Here is a 13,171-nt window from a genome sequence, read left to right on the forward strand (position 1 = left end):
AAGGCTGGGTCCAAAACTGCATTCCAGCAGATCAATATGTCACTGCATTATCTTCCATGAAGCCAAGATTGCAAATGTATAAACCTGCAGTCCCCCTCAGCTAATGTGGACTCGAACCTGATTTTTCAGGTTTGATAGGAAAGCATAATTTTTTGGACTCCAAACCACATCACTGGCAGTTTGCAGTTTCGTGTCATACCTTCACCAGAGGCCTGTCCTGAAGCTCACAAGACTTACTCTCTGTGAGAGACAGACCTCTGTAATTATCCTGTGAAGGATCTACAAGGACCTCTAACAATTGTTAGTGTACGTCTTGCCCTACAAGCTGCATGTTCTCATAAAAGAGGAGGTTCTGGTTTCACACCAAGGCATTCATCACACCCGTTGACAAAAATCTCAGTACATGATCTCAGTTTAATCTGCATATGTTTATTGAGAAATGAGATTTAATGGGGGACTCTAACCTTGTTGCCCATTAAGTTATTGCTACTTTCATATTTCTTTTGAGAAAGACTTTTGAAAGGACTTGGGCCTCTCCCCAGAATGGAAATAGATTTGTTTTAATCCACAGGAAACATTTATACTGATGTCTGGGAGAATTACAGCACGGCTAAGGTATATTCAGTCATTAGAGCTAAAAAATTATGTTTATATGTAAATACATAGGCCGCATTAACAAATGCATTATGTTAATTATTTCTTTGCAACAGGGCTAGTCTACGGACTGTACATGGGTACCAGGATGGCATATATAATTGCCATTTCAATTAAAATGTGCTTTCAGATTTGATTGTCTTTCTAACTCACCATGGGGTGAGATATCATCAGTATGCTGCTGATACTCAGTTGTACATCTCTGCCCCTGGTGAGTTAAGCGATGCCACGATTGCCCTTCCTTAGTGCCTGGAGGCTGTTGAGGTCCGAATGGGGAGCAACAGGTTGAAGCTGGGTTCGGGGCTCCTTGGTTCTTGGAGAATTACCGTCTTTGGTCTTGGATGAAGTTGCACTGCCCCAGACGGACCCGGTCTGTAATCTGGGGGTTCTTCTGGACTCGCAACTCCTGCTTGAGGAGCAGGTGGCAGTTGTGGCCAGGAGGACCTTTGCACAACTGTGAGTTGTGTGTCAGTTGTGTCCATTCCTAGACCAACATGCCCTTCTCACAGTCACCCACACCCTAGTCACCTCCTATTTGGACTATTGTAATGCACTCTACATGGGGCTGCCCTTGAAGAGTATCCGGAAGTTTCGGTTGGTTCAAAATGCAGCAGCCGACGTAGATTTGCGCATGTGTCACCTCTTTTGCGGGAGCTGCACTGGCTGCCGATTTGCTTCCAGGTCCAATTCAAGGTGCTGGTTATCACCTTTAAAGCCCTACATGACTTGGGCCCAGGTTATTTGCAGGACTGCCTCTCCCCAGTTACATCCACCTGGCCCACCAGAGCAGGGAGGCAGGGCATGTTGCGAGTGCCATCTATGAGGGGAGTACATCTAATGGGACCACAAAAAAGGGCTTTCTCTAAGGAGGCTCCCTCCCTGTGGAACATCATTCCCCAGAGGTAAGATTGGCCCCCACCTTGATACTTTTCCTGAAGGCCCCAAAGACTTTCAGAGGGCCTGGGGGCCCCAGGTTGATATGGAGCCGATCAAGTGGCTGATCTGATTGAGTTTGTAGCTGCCGCAGGGGGTGGGGGGGTTGATGGGTTTTTGTATTGTGAATTTTAATTCTATAAGCTATCTGGAGTCACCGTGTGTGAGTTGGGCAGCCATATAAATTTGTTTAATAAGTAAATAAATAAAAAATAAACTGGCTGCTACTCTGGTATTACCCTGCAATTGTGAATAATATAACAATAATGACTGATTCTTTGCTGCCAGAAAGCATCAAAATATGTTACTTGCAGAAGAAACATGAGGGCTTTAATAAGTCTTTAACTGTTCCTTGACTGCTCTTCCCTTTCCCCCAGGAAGCACCCTTTTATGGCCAGAATTCTGGCTGGGGAATGCAAGCCGGGGAATTCTGGGAGTTGAAGTCCACATATCTTAAAGTGGTCAAGGTTGAGAAGCATTGCTTTATGGCCAACAGATTTGCTTTTCCATTCATGTAGATTCCAGCCCACCTTTATGGAGAAGAGTTCTATCTCAGCAGGAAAGAAGCCCTTTAGGAGCAGTTTTATATGGGTAGATGAGATTAAGTATTTTGCCCTTCCTGTCCCTTACAAGAGTCGTTGAGAGGCCAGAGCCATTGAGAGTTGGGCAATATACAAGTTTAATAAAGTATTATTATTTTTATTACATGATAAACAGCTGTGATGCAATATATAGTCTGTGATCAATCTTCAAATAATCTTAAAATTAATTAAAGTTAATTTAATTAATTAAAACCTGACCCAAAATGGAAGAAAAGGAGGATGGAATTAGATAGCAAGCACTGGAAGAATTATATCTTGATGCAAGCCTACAAACTAGCTTGTCTGTTGTTCTTCCTTAGAGGCAAAGGGATGCAACCTCTAATTATGGTTTGTTCAATAAACCATGGTTAAACAAGCCATGGCTTAGCTTGTTGCAAGATTGGAGTCTCCCCTTGGTGCTATACCCTCAAGTAACTAGTATCTTACCTCATTTTTCAGAGGGAGATGGGGGTTATTCCCAAGGATCTGCTGCAAGGTCCAGCAGAGGCCCTGGCTGCTGCCTGGAATAGGGAGGATGTCCTGGGCCTTGAACAGGATCGCGCCCATGCAGCCTCTCTTGCCCCATCGAACCTGACACTCCCCATGGTTCACAGAGGAGCTGAGGGTTCTGAAGAGGGTTAAGAGACATCTAGAGTGCCACTGGAGGAAGATAGAGACCGAATCCAACCAAACACAGGTCGGAGGCCTACCTTGTGGCAGTAAGAGTGGTGAAGCGTCAAGTATTGGTGCTTCACCACTCTTACTTCATCCGCAGAACGCTGCCTGATGGCCCTGTTTAAAATCACTGGTTCCCTTCTTGGGAAGGTGGGCCCATTGACCCACCTACAGGGCCGTGCAGAGGAGTTTTCTGAGCGTCTGCAGGATAAACTTGCTCGGATTTGTTCCAAGTTAGACTCCAAGCGTGAAGCATGGTTCGTGGAGATACCAAGGGAGCATTCTTACCTAGTTATCTGGGAACGGTTTGATCCTATTGGACCCGAGGAAGTGAACAGGATCCTCCAGACTGAATGCCACCACTTGCCATCTAGACCCATGTCCCTCCTGGCTGGTGAAAGCAGCTCAGGAGGTGACATGTGGTTGGGTCCAGGTGATAGTAAATGCATCCTTGTGGGAGAGGGTGTTTCCAACTGCCTTTAAGGAGGCGCTGGTACACCCCCTCCTCAAGAAACCGTTGCTGGACTCTACCATACTGGACAATTTTCATCCAGTCTCCCACCTCCCCTTTTTGGGGAAAGTGGTTGAGAAAGTGGTGGCATTGCAGCTCCAGAGGGTTCTGGATGAAACGGATTATATGGACCCCTTTCAGTCAGGTTTCAGGCCCGGTTATGGGACAGAAACGGCATTGGTCGCACTTATGGATGATCTCTGGCAGGATAGAGGCAGTGCATCCATCCTTGCTCTTCTTGACCTCTCAGCAGCTTTCGATAACATTGACTATGGCATCCTTTTGGGTCAGCTCAGGGAGTTGGGGGTGGGCAGCGTGGTTTTGTGCTGGTTCACCTCCTTCCTCCAGGGCCAGTCCCAATCAGCGGTGATAGAGAGCGAGAGGTCCGACCCTCGGCCCCTCCTTTGCGGGGTGCCGCAGGGTTCGGTTCTCTCTCCGCTCCTTTTTAATATCTACATGAAACCACTGGGTGAGATCATCCATCACCATGGGATGAGGTATCATCAATATGCTGATGATACTCAATTGTATATCTCCATCGCGGGTGAGGTAAGTGATGCTCTGACCATAGCTGAACCCGGGGAAGACGGAGTGGCTGTTGGGTAATGACTCTTCCATATTGGGGACTTTGTCATCTTTGGTTCTGGGTGGGGTTGCACTGCCCCAGACAGACCTGGGGCATAATCTGGGGGTCCTCCCGGACTCACAGCTCCTGCTTGAAGAGCAGGTGGTAGCTGTGGCTAGGAGAGCCTTTGCGCAACTTCATGTTGTGCACCAGTTACGCCCCTTCCTGGATTGGGAAGCCCTTCGAATGGTCACTCATGCCCTTGTTAACTCCCATATAGACTATTGCAATGCACTCTACATGGGGCTACCCTTGAAGAGTATCTGGAAGCTACAGCTGGTCCAGGATGCAGCCGTGCGAGCTATCTTTGGTGCCCCTAGAAGGACACATGTAACACCTTTGCTGTGCAAGCTGCACGCGGTACCAGTTTGCTTCCAGATCCAATTCAAGGTGTTGGTTATCACCTTTAAAGCCCTACAGGGCATGGGGCCAGGCTACCTGAGGGACCGCCTCTTCCCCATTACATCAACCCGTCCCACCTGTTCGTGCAAAGAGGGCATGTTGCAGACTCCATTGGTAAGAGAATTCCGTCTGGCGGGGTCCAGGAGGTGGGCCTTCTCTCTAGTAGAACATCTTGCCCTTGGAGGTGAGGTTGACCCCATCGCTCCTGGCCTTCCGGTGGAATTTGAAGACCTGGCTCTGCCACCTGGCTTGGGGCGGGGAGGGAAGTCATCATGTTTGGGGATGGCTAGTGCCCTAGAGTGCTCGTCGCATACAAGGACTGAGTTATTATTGGCCATTTGGATTCTATTTTTATCTATATTGTTTACTTGTAACTGTTTTTAGATATTGTATTTTTATATATGGTAATTTTATTGTATATTGATTGTTTTATTGATTATTGTTGTAAACCACCCAGAGTGCCTCTGGTGGGAGGAGATGGGCAGTGACAAATTCGTTAAATAAATAAAATAAATATTTTTTTTCTCACAAGTAAGTTGGCATGATTTAACAACAGTCATTTTATGTGTTTGTTTGCTTATTTATATTTCAAATTTTGTCACTGCCCATCTCACTGAAAGAGCGACTCGTGTTTCAGAATGATAAGTCTTTGAAACCTCAGACTTCCACATGCGAACCAATGATTTTATTCATTTTATTTATTCATACTACTTTATACCTCAGAAAATGGATTTAATCACCTAGTGCAATGATTAATCCTCCAGATACAGATACTGTACAGAAAACAGCCGTTTGCACTCACTGCTATCCAGGGGAAAACTCAGAAGGTATCTCAGGGATTGAAAAAGTCAGATTCCTGCAGACTGATGCTTTGCTTTCCAGCATACTATTCCAACCAGTTAAGGCTGTCTTGAAGGTGATGCTTTATTTGCGACAGCAAATGTGTGGTTCTGCACCAAGGTTCTAACTCATCCTATATCTGGTCCAAATGACTGATTCCTTGAGATGATATAATCACTCCCTGATAGTCATTTTGCAATAGTGCCCGTTCTGCAAGAATACACTATGCAAACCTTTATAAAAATTAAAGGAAAAAAGAAAAGGGGATAGCGCATTTGTCTGGTAAAATGGAGAGAACAGAAATAACAATCGAAGAGAATATTTGTAGCTCAGGGTTGAACTGTGGAGTCCTCAGTGCTCTCTGGGCCTTGTTGTTTTCTTGCAGACCTTTCATTGCCAGACTAGGCAACACCTTCAGTGCGAGAATGGAGCAAACTGAAGATGTTGCCTAGTCTGGCAGTGAAACGTCTGCAAGAAAACAACAAGGCTCAGAGCGCACCAAGGACTCCACAGAAATAACAATTGAACCATGGTTAATTCAGCAAACCACAACAGGGCAGTTCACTCCACATACTTTGCCACTACTAAAATAGGCACATTATGCTTTTGTACAGAGGTTCTCAAACTTTGCAGTGCCATGGCTCCCTCAAATGATAACTCGCTTTGTGTGACTCCCCACTCAATAAAATTAATTATTTTAAGTTTGGGCACGAAATAAATATGCAACTTTGAATAATTACATGTTAATCTATATATCAAATGAAATCTTGCAACCTTATAAAACATTTGTTTTGTTGGAACTAAATAACAAAACAATCTACTTTGGAATCAGATTTTAATAGGAAGGATGAGCTTGCTTTTGTTATTCAGCTGTTTAGTCACTTCTGACTTCAGGTCCCAATAGACATCATTTTACCAGGATTGTGTGTCAGTAACTGCTTCTTTGAGTTCTTGCAAGCGCATGCTTGTGTCATCAGAGATGCTATCTAGCCATCTCATTTTCAATTGGCCTCTTTTTCAATTGCCTTCAATGCTTTAAAAAAAATTCACTGTCCCTCTGAATTTTTGAGCCTAGGGAGATAGTCTGTTTCCACTTCTCCTCTTAATTGCATTGGGTTGGCATTTCTTGTTGTTCAAGAGATTCCTTAGGTCTTCTTCACTTCAAGCCATCAAAATGGTATCCTCAGCATATCTGAAGTTATTAATGTTTCTACCAGCAATTTTAATTCCAATTTCTATTTCTTCTAGTTCAGCATTTTTCATAATATATTCTGCATAGGAATTAAATAAGTAAGTCTATAACTCTTTTGAAATACTGTTTCCATACGTTTGAATTATTTCACTGCTTTATATTCCATTCTGTTGTTTCTCAATCATCATACAAATTTTTCAGCAGGTATGTTAGGTGGCCCAATACACCCATGCTTTCAAGGTGGTGGTTATTCAGTTGTTAAGTGATGTCTGACTCTTTGTGACCCCATGGACCAGAGCACGCCAGGCCTTCCTGTCCTCCACTGTCTCCTGGAGTTTGCTCAGATTTATGTTCATTGCATCGGTGATGCTATCTAACCATCTCACCCTCTGCCATCCCCTTCTCCTTTTGCCTTCAGTCTTTCCCAGCATCAGGGTCTTTTCCAGTGAGTCCTCTCTTCACATGAGGTGGCCAAAGTATTTGAGCTTCAGCTTCAGTATCTGTCTTTCCATTGAGCAATCAGGGTTGATTTCCTGTAGGATTGACTGATTTGACCTCCTTGCAGTCCAAGGGACTCTCAAGAGTCTTCTCCAGCACCACAGTTCAAAAGCATCAATTCTTCAGTGCTCAGCCTTCCTTATGGTCCAACTCTCACAGCCATACATTACTATTGGGAAAACCATAGCTTTGATTATATGGACCTTTGTCGGCAAGGTGATGTCTCTACTTTTTAATATGCTGTCTAGGTTTGCCATAGCTTTCCTCCCAAGGAGCAAGCGTCTTTTAATTTCATGCCTGCAGTCACCGTCTGAGGTGATCTTGGAGCCCAAGAAAATAAAATCTCCACTGGAGAAGGAAATGGCAACCCACTCCAGTACCCTTGCCAAGAAAACCCCATGGACAGTATGCTTCCAAGGGCTATCCCCAAATTGTTGTGGTGTACTATCAGAAGGGTTTGTCAAATCAACAAAGCTAAAATAAACTTATTATTATCCTTCAGATGTTAGCAATGTGTTCTCAGGTCCTTCTCCCTGTTCTGAATCGAACTTGTATTTCTGGCAGTTCTCACTCCATGTGTGGCTGAAGTCTGAATCGCAAAATCTTGAGCAATTGTACTTTATGAGAGGTAAGTGAAACTGTTCATTAGCCTGAACATTCTTTGCATTCTGCCTTTGCTTAGTTTTGCAAAATCCCTGAAATCTGTTTTGAGACAGCCACTCTTGCTTTTTATTCCACCTCTATTTTGGGTCAAAAGTTGTGCTTTGTTGCAGCAATTGCAGAAAACCCTGACTTTGTTCTCTGCTGATCCAAGCAGAGCAGGAACAATTTATGGCAGCAATCCTGCTTTTCATGGGCAAGTCTCAGAAATGTACAGCCTCTCTCAAATTTGCTCGCAACTTCTCTGGGATGGCCCCCAGTTTGAGAATCCCTGCCTTAGTGAGCACACTGCTAATGGGAGGAGCAAAGAAGAATGCCAAGGGTGGGAAAAGGAATGAGGAAAACTGGAGAATAGCATTCCCACAAATTTAAGTGTGAGCTCTGAAAGCATACTTTGTCTGGGGCTACCTCAATCTTGTTGCTATTAACTTGGAATAAAAGACTTCACTTCTACGGGTAGTCTTTGCTTAAAGACCACAACTGGGACTGGAATTTTGGTTGCTAAGCAAAGCAGTCATTAAGCAAATCCAACCCAATTTACAAGCTTTTTTGTGGTCATTAAGCGAATCACCGCAGGTGTTAAGCAAACCACGTGGTCGTTAAGCAAATCATGTGTTTCCCCATTGATTTTGCATGCCAGAAGCCAGCCGGGACAGTCAAAAATGGTGATCATGTGACCACAGGATGCTGCAACGGTCATAAATGCAAACCGGCTGCCAAGCTCCCAAATCGTGATCACTTGATCACGGGGACGCTGCGACGGTTGTGTGAGGACCGGTTGTAAGTCGTTTTTTTCAGCACCGTCATAAGTCCAAACTCACTAAATAAATGGTCATTAAGCAAGGACTATCTGTACTGTACTGTTTCTTAATACCAGTCATTTTCTAGGCTCTATCCTAAGGCTCCTCTTACTCCAATCTAACATAAATTGCTGACTAAAACATTCTCATTGTGTACACTGTGACTTGTGTTCCCTATGTACAGTTAGGAAAGAACCATAAAAGGTGGCATTTTGGAAAAAATGTCTAAAAATCTGAAAAATATATTTCCTGTTTATATTTAAAAAAAATAAATCACCTTCTGTTCAAATGAACCATCCAATAGATCTTGTTTTATTTCCCAGTTGAAAAGATAAAAGCCTATAAATGAAAGATGCTGCCATTGTAGGTTTCTGGCTTATGTTCATTATTGTTTCTTCTATTTTGACTTTTTTTTTTACTTCTTTTCCCCTCACTGTAATCATGCATAATAGCTGCTAAATGTGCATTACAGACATGGTTGGGATTTAATGGAAATAAGGACTGACATTAAGCACTAGGTAAAAAGGAATGGACATTTTCCCATATATAATTAAAGCCATTAATTCAACAAATAATGTAGAAAGGACAAGGGAGAAGAAAATGACATTTTCTAACTATTTGCCACTCCTGCTTTGATGAAAACCACCCTGTTTCCAAGGTGAGGTCAACTTTCAGGTTGAAGTTAAATCTCTCATAATAGAAAGAGTTACATTCCTTGGCATAGGCACATTAATTATATAAATTTCATAAAGGAAATGCAGAGTCCTATAATGTATGGCATTGATTAATGCCACTCTCCTGATTTATAGCTGTGTATTTTTGAACTCTGTTTTTTAACAAGCAGCTAATTTAAAAGCTAGGTTTCTATCACAACTTTTATGATGCTTTCAGCAATCCCACGGGCAATGTGAAAATTGGTCAGTTAACACTTCTCTATCCAGTCTCCAAACTTACATTTTTCCCCACGGACAAAAGAATTCATTATTGAATAGCAAAGTGTGCTACATTTGCTTCTTCCATTCCCCATACCTGAAAGAGTGTGTCTCATTGATCTGATCAGCTGTTCTTGAGAAAGAACTCTGCTACAGATAGTCCTCGCTCAACAACCTTTCGTTTAGTGACAGTTCAGGCTTATGATGATGCTGAAAAAACTGACCTGTTCTCACACTTATGACCGTTGCAGCATCCCCGTGATCATGTGATCATGATTTGAGCACTTGGCAACCGGTTCTCATTTATGACCGCTGCAGCGTCCCGTGGTCACCTGATCACCATTTTCGACCTTCCCAGCTGGCTTCTGGCAAGCAAAATCAATGGAGAACCACGTGATTCGCTTAACGCCCATGGCGATTCACTTAACGCCCGTAGTGATTTGCTTAAAAACCACTGCAAAAAAGGTTGTAAAATCAGATCAGATTCACTTAATGACCACTTCACTTAGCAACTGAAATTCTGGTCTCAATTCTGGTCATTAAGCAAGGACTACCTGTACTTAAAGCCTAACCCAATCTTAGACCAATCACATGGTGGCCACCGGAACCAGAAGCTACGTGTCCAGCTTTTCCCCTTCTCTCTCCAAGGCCCCAGAGAACATTAACAGTATAATGATCTATATTCCCTTGCCCTTTCTCACGATATTGCCTGCTGCCTGATGCCAAGGAGTAGAAAATGTGGAGTGTTAACTGAGCCCTATTAAATGTGATGGAAATGACATTTTTGGTGGCAACTGAACTTTTCACACAACGTTGAAGGTTTGTTTCCCCCTAAAATCAAATCTATACATTAAAAAGGCTTACAAGAGCAGTGAGAAAATCTTAGGAATAAATCATTCTTGATGTAGTAGGCTTTCTTTGCTAAAAATAAACACAGTAATTGTTCTTGTAATAAATGTAAACAAAAGGTGTAGGTAAAAAAATGCATAACCTTGTCCTGCCAAAAAAAAAAAAAACTTGTCCTGCCTTTTGAGTTCTACAGTAGTCCCACCTGAGGGATAAAAGCCAGCCGGGAGACTTTGGGCATGTTCCCCACCTTGTAAAAATAATAAAGGCAGGATAAAAAAATCTTTTAAAAAATGCATATGGCATCTATACCTTTTGCCTTTTTTTTTTCGCAATGGAAACCTGGTTTCTGTCAATTTATTGGCAACAAAATAAAGCCATGTTAAATAAATCTTTGCTTATGTTTAATACTGTGATTTTCTCTCACCAAATTTTATCTCCTCTGTCACTGCCCTGTCCTAATACAGATGGACATGCTTGGTACATTTGGCCATTCATGCTAATTTTGGGGTTGGGCCTTAAAAGTTCCCTCCATTTGTGAAGTTAAGGCTATTAAAGACTTGAGTGCCGAAAAGATGGCCGTACATATGTATTTAAAAGTTGGCACACAGCCTGCTACAAAGAATTAAATTATACTTTTTTAAAAAATGTAGTTATCAGTATCGACCAGTCTGCATGGCACTGCATTTTTTCTTAGTCATTTCTAAAAGTTTATTTTAAACACTAACTTAAGTCCCATTATGTTCAATGGATCTGTACCAGGGGGTGGCAACCTGTAGCTCTGAAGATCTTTTTAGGGGACAAAAGATGATTTTGGAATCACCTTGACCAAATAGTATTTTGTGTGACCCCCCCACCCACACCATATTTATTTATTTATTTATCTATTTAAGCAATTTGGAAGCTGATGATTCTTGATGGCTAACAGTTAAAAAGGAAGAACATCAACAAAGAAGAAGAGATTCATAAGTGGCCTGAAAACAAGCATATGAAGAAAGACCCATTCAGCAGTAGCTTCCTGAAGGGTGGGAACCATCTAGATTTCTGAAAGGTTTTCATTCCAGAGGACAACAGAGAAGGCACACTTCCTGGATCTCATTAAATGAAACTGCTTAATTAACGGCACCCTCAGCACACCCACTCTGCCCAATCTCCCTGGATGGACAGAAATTAATTTTGAAGCTGAATCACAAGAAATTTGTATCATAAACCTTAAAATGCTAGGTAGCGCTCTGGATTCAATTCCCAAAAAAAGGGGTTTCACAGCAGGCCAGGGGGCAAACAGCACCACGTGTTACTCTGCAAAACACCCAGCTTTTCCTGGGACTGCATGGCAGCTTCCATATATGCCTAGGAAATAGCATATGAGGAACGTGCTCTTTAAAAAAAGTTAGAAATACGATGTCTGAATACTTTGAAGGATCAGCAGAAGCTCTTGTGCCAATAAATGAGAAATATTCATTAGGTATAAAGGATTTTGTCTTGGAACTGAGAAGCTATTTGTTCAGTGCTCCTGCCACCTAAGATACATGATGTAATGACTGAAAAAGGAGAAATGCACAGATGCTAACAAACCATCTTCTAAAAATTAATGAGTTATTAAAGTTTTGCAGCCAGAGCAGGATACAAATGTTCGGTATTTAGAAGGAAAAGAAATGACACCAGCCCAAGGACACCATGTCCACTCCAGGCTCAGCACTGTGGTGGATACAAATAAGGCAGCTGGCAACTAGATGCCTCGTTGGCAGTTACCAGCATTACAACTGAAGGCTGGCTAGACATAATCCTGTTTCCATTTTATCTTTAGGCCATTACCTTGGAGGACAAAAATAGAGCAAGGAAGCCAAGTAAAAGGAGTTGCTTTCCCAGCCTCTGCTCGCATGCACGAGAATGCAGTGCGCAATAAACCCAGTTCACATGAACTGAGTTTGGGCAGTGCAAACATTAGGGCTTCATTTGACATCCTGACCACCAAGGAGCTGAGCTCTGGAAATTTTCAATGGTTCTGCATATTAATTAGACCTCTCCCCTTATCACAACTCTGTTCCTCTCTCCAGAGCTTCTACAACTGACCAGCTGCAAGTTGGGAGCCTCTTTGCGTCCCCTATGGCTGCCTCTTACGGACGCAGGGAATTGGCCATGGTACAGAATGTAGCCCAGGCTAATATTGAGCAGGACGTTTACGTTTCCAAGAGGTCTTTCCCGACCCTTCCCTCTAATGCCAACCCTTCCTATTTTTACAAAGCAGGAAAGCCTTCAGACAACCTGGGGATTTGGCGTAACAGCAACAGGAGCCGGAGGAATTTTGAAACTATTGCACAATTTGAAAGAGCCTTCTGAAGGGAGCCCATTGAATATATACTGATTTAGCCGCCATGGATTTAATCACAAAGAATACTGAACTTTGCTAAGGATGTGAAGAACGATGGCAGAAATTCCACCTCCTCCATGCAGTAACCAGTCGAAGAGAAGTTGCTGGAGTCCTTCCTTTTGAGATAGGCTTTTATCAAGTCATCCTATTATTGATTTTAATCGAACTGTTATTTGAGTATCTTGATTAATTTTATGGCTGCTCTCATTTCAACCTTCTGCACTGCTGGTGATGTGAGTTCCCTAGAACTATACAGAACAATTGGGGGCTGCACATAACTTCTCACCACAACTTTTCAGCCCCCAGGTAGCCCTAGGAGGACCTGGGACCAAAATATTAAATCTATTGGGGGGAGAGGGAGGATTATGGGGAAAAAACTGGTATTTTTCTGACATCACTATCCATGTAACTATGAGGCTTAAAAAAAAAAAAAAGAACAGCCCCAGTCATAAGAAAACTGTCGATCCTGATGCATGTTAACCCTGATGGAAAAGAAAAGTATATATAAATTTTTAAATAAATAAATGGCAAAAAACTAAGGCAGGTAGATTAATCTTAGAATTCTTACTAAATGCTGGTAGAAAGGTAACATTTCCTTTGGTGCCTGCGTCTGTACTTTGATGTTATAGGAACCCTTTGTAGCTAACATTA

This window comes from Candoia aspera, chromosome 4 (assembly GCF_035149785.1).
Source record: "Candoia aspera isolate rCanAsp1 chromosome 4, rCanAsp1.hap2, whole genome shotgun sequence".
NCBI lineage: Eukaryota > Metazoa > Chordata > Lepidosauria > Squamata > Boidae > Candoia > Candoia aspera.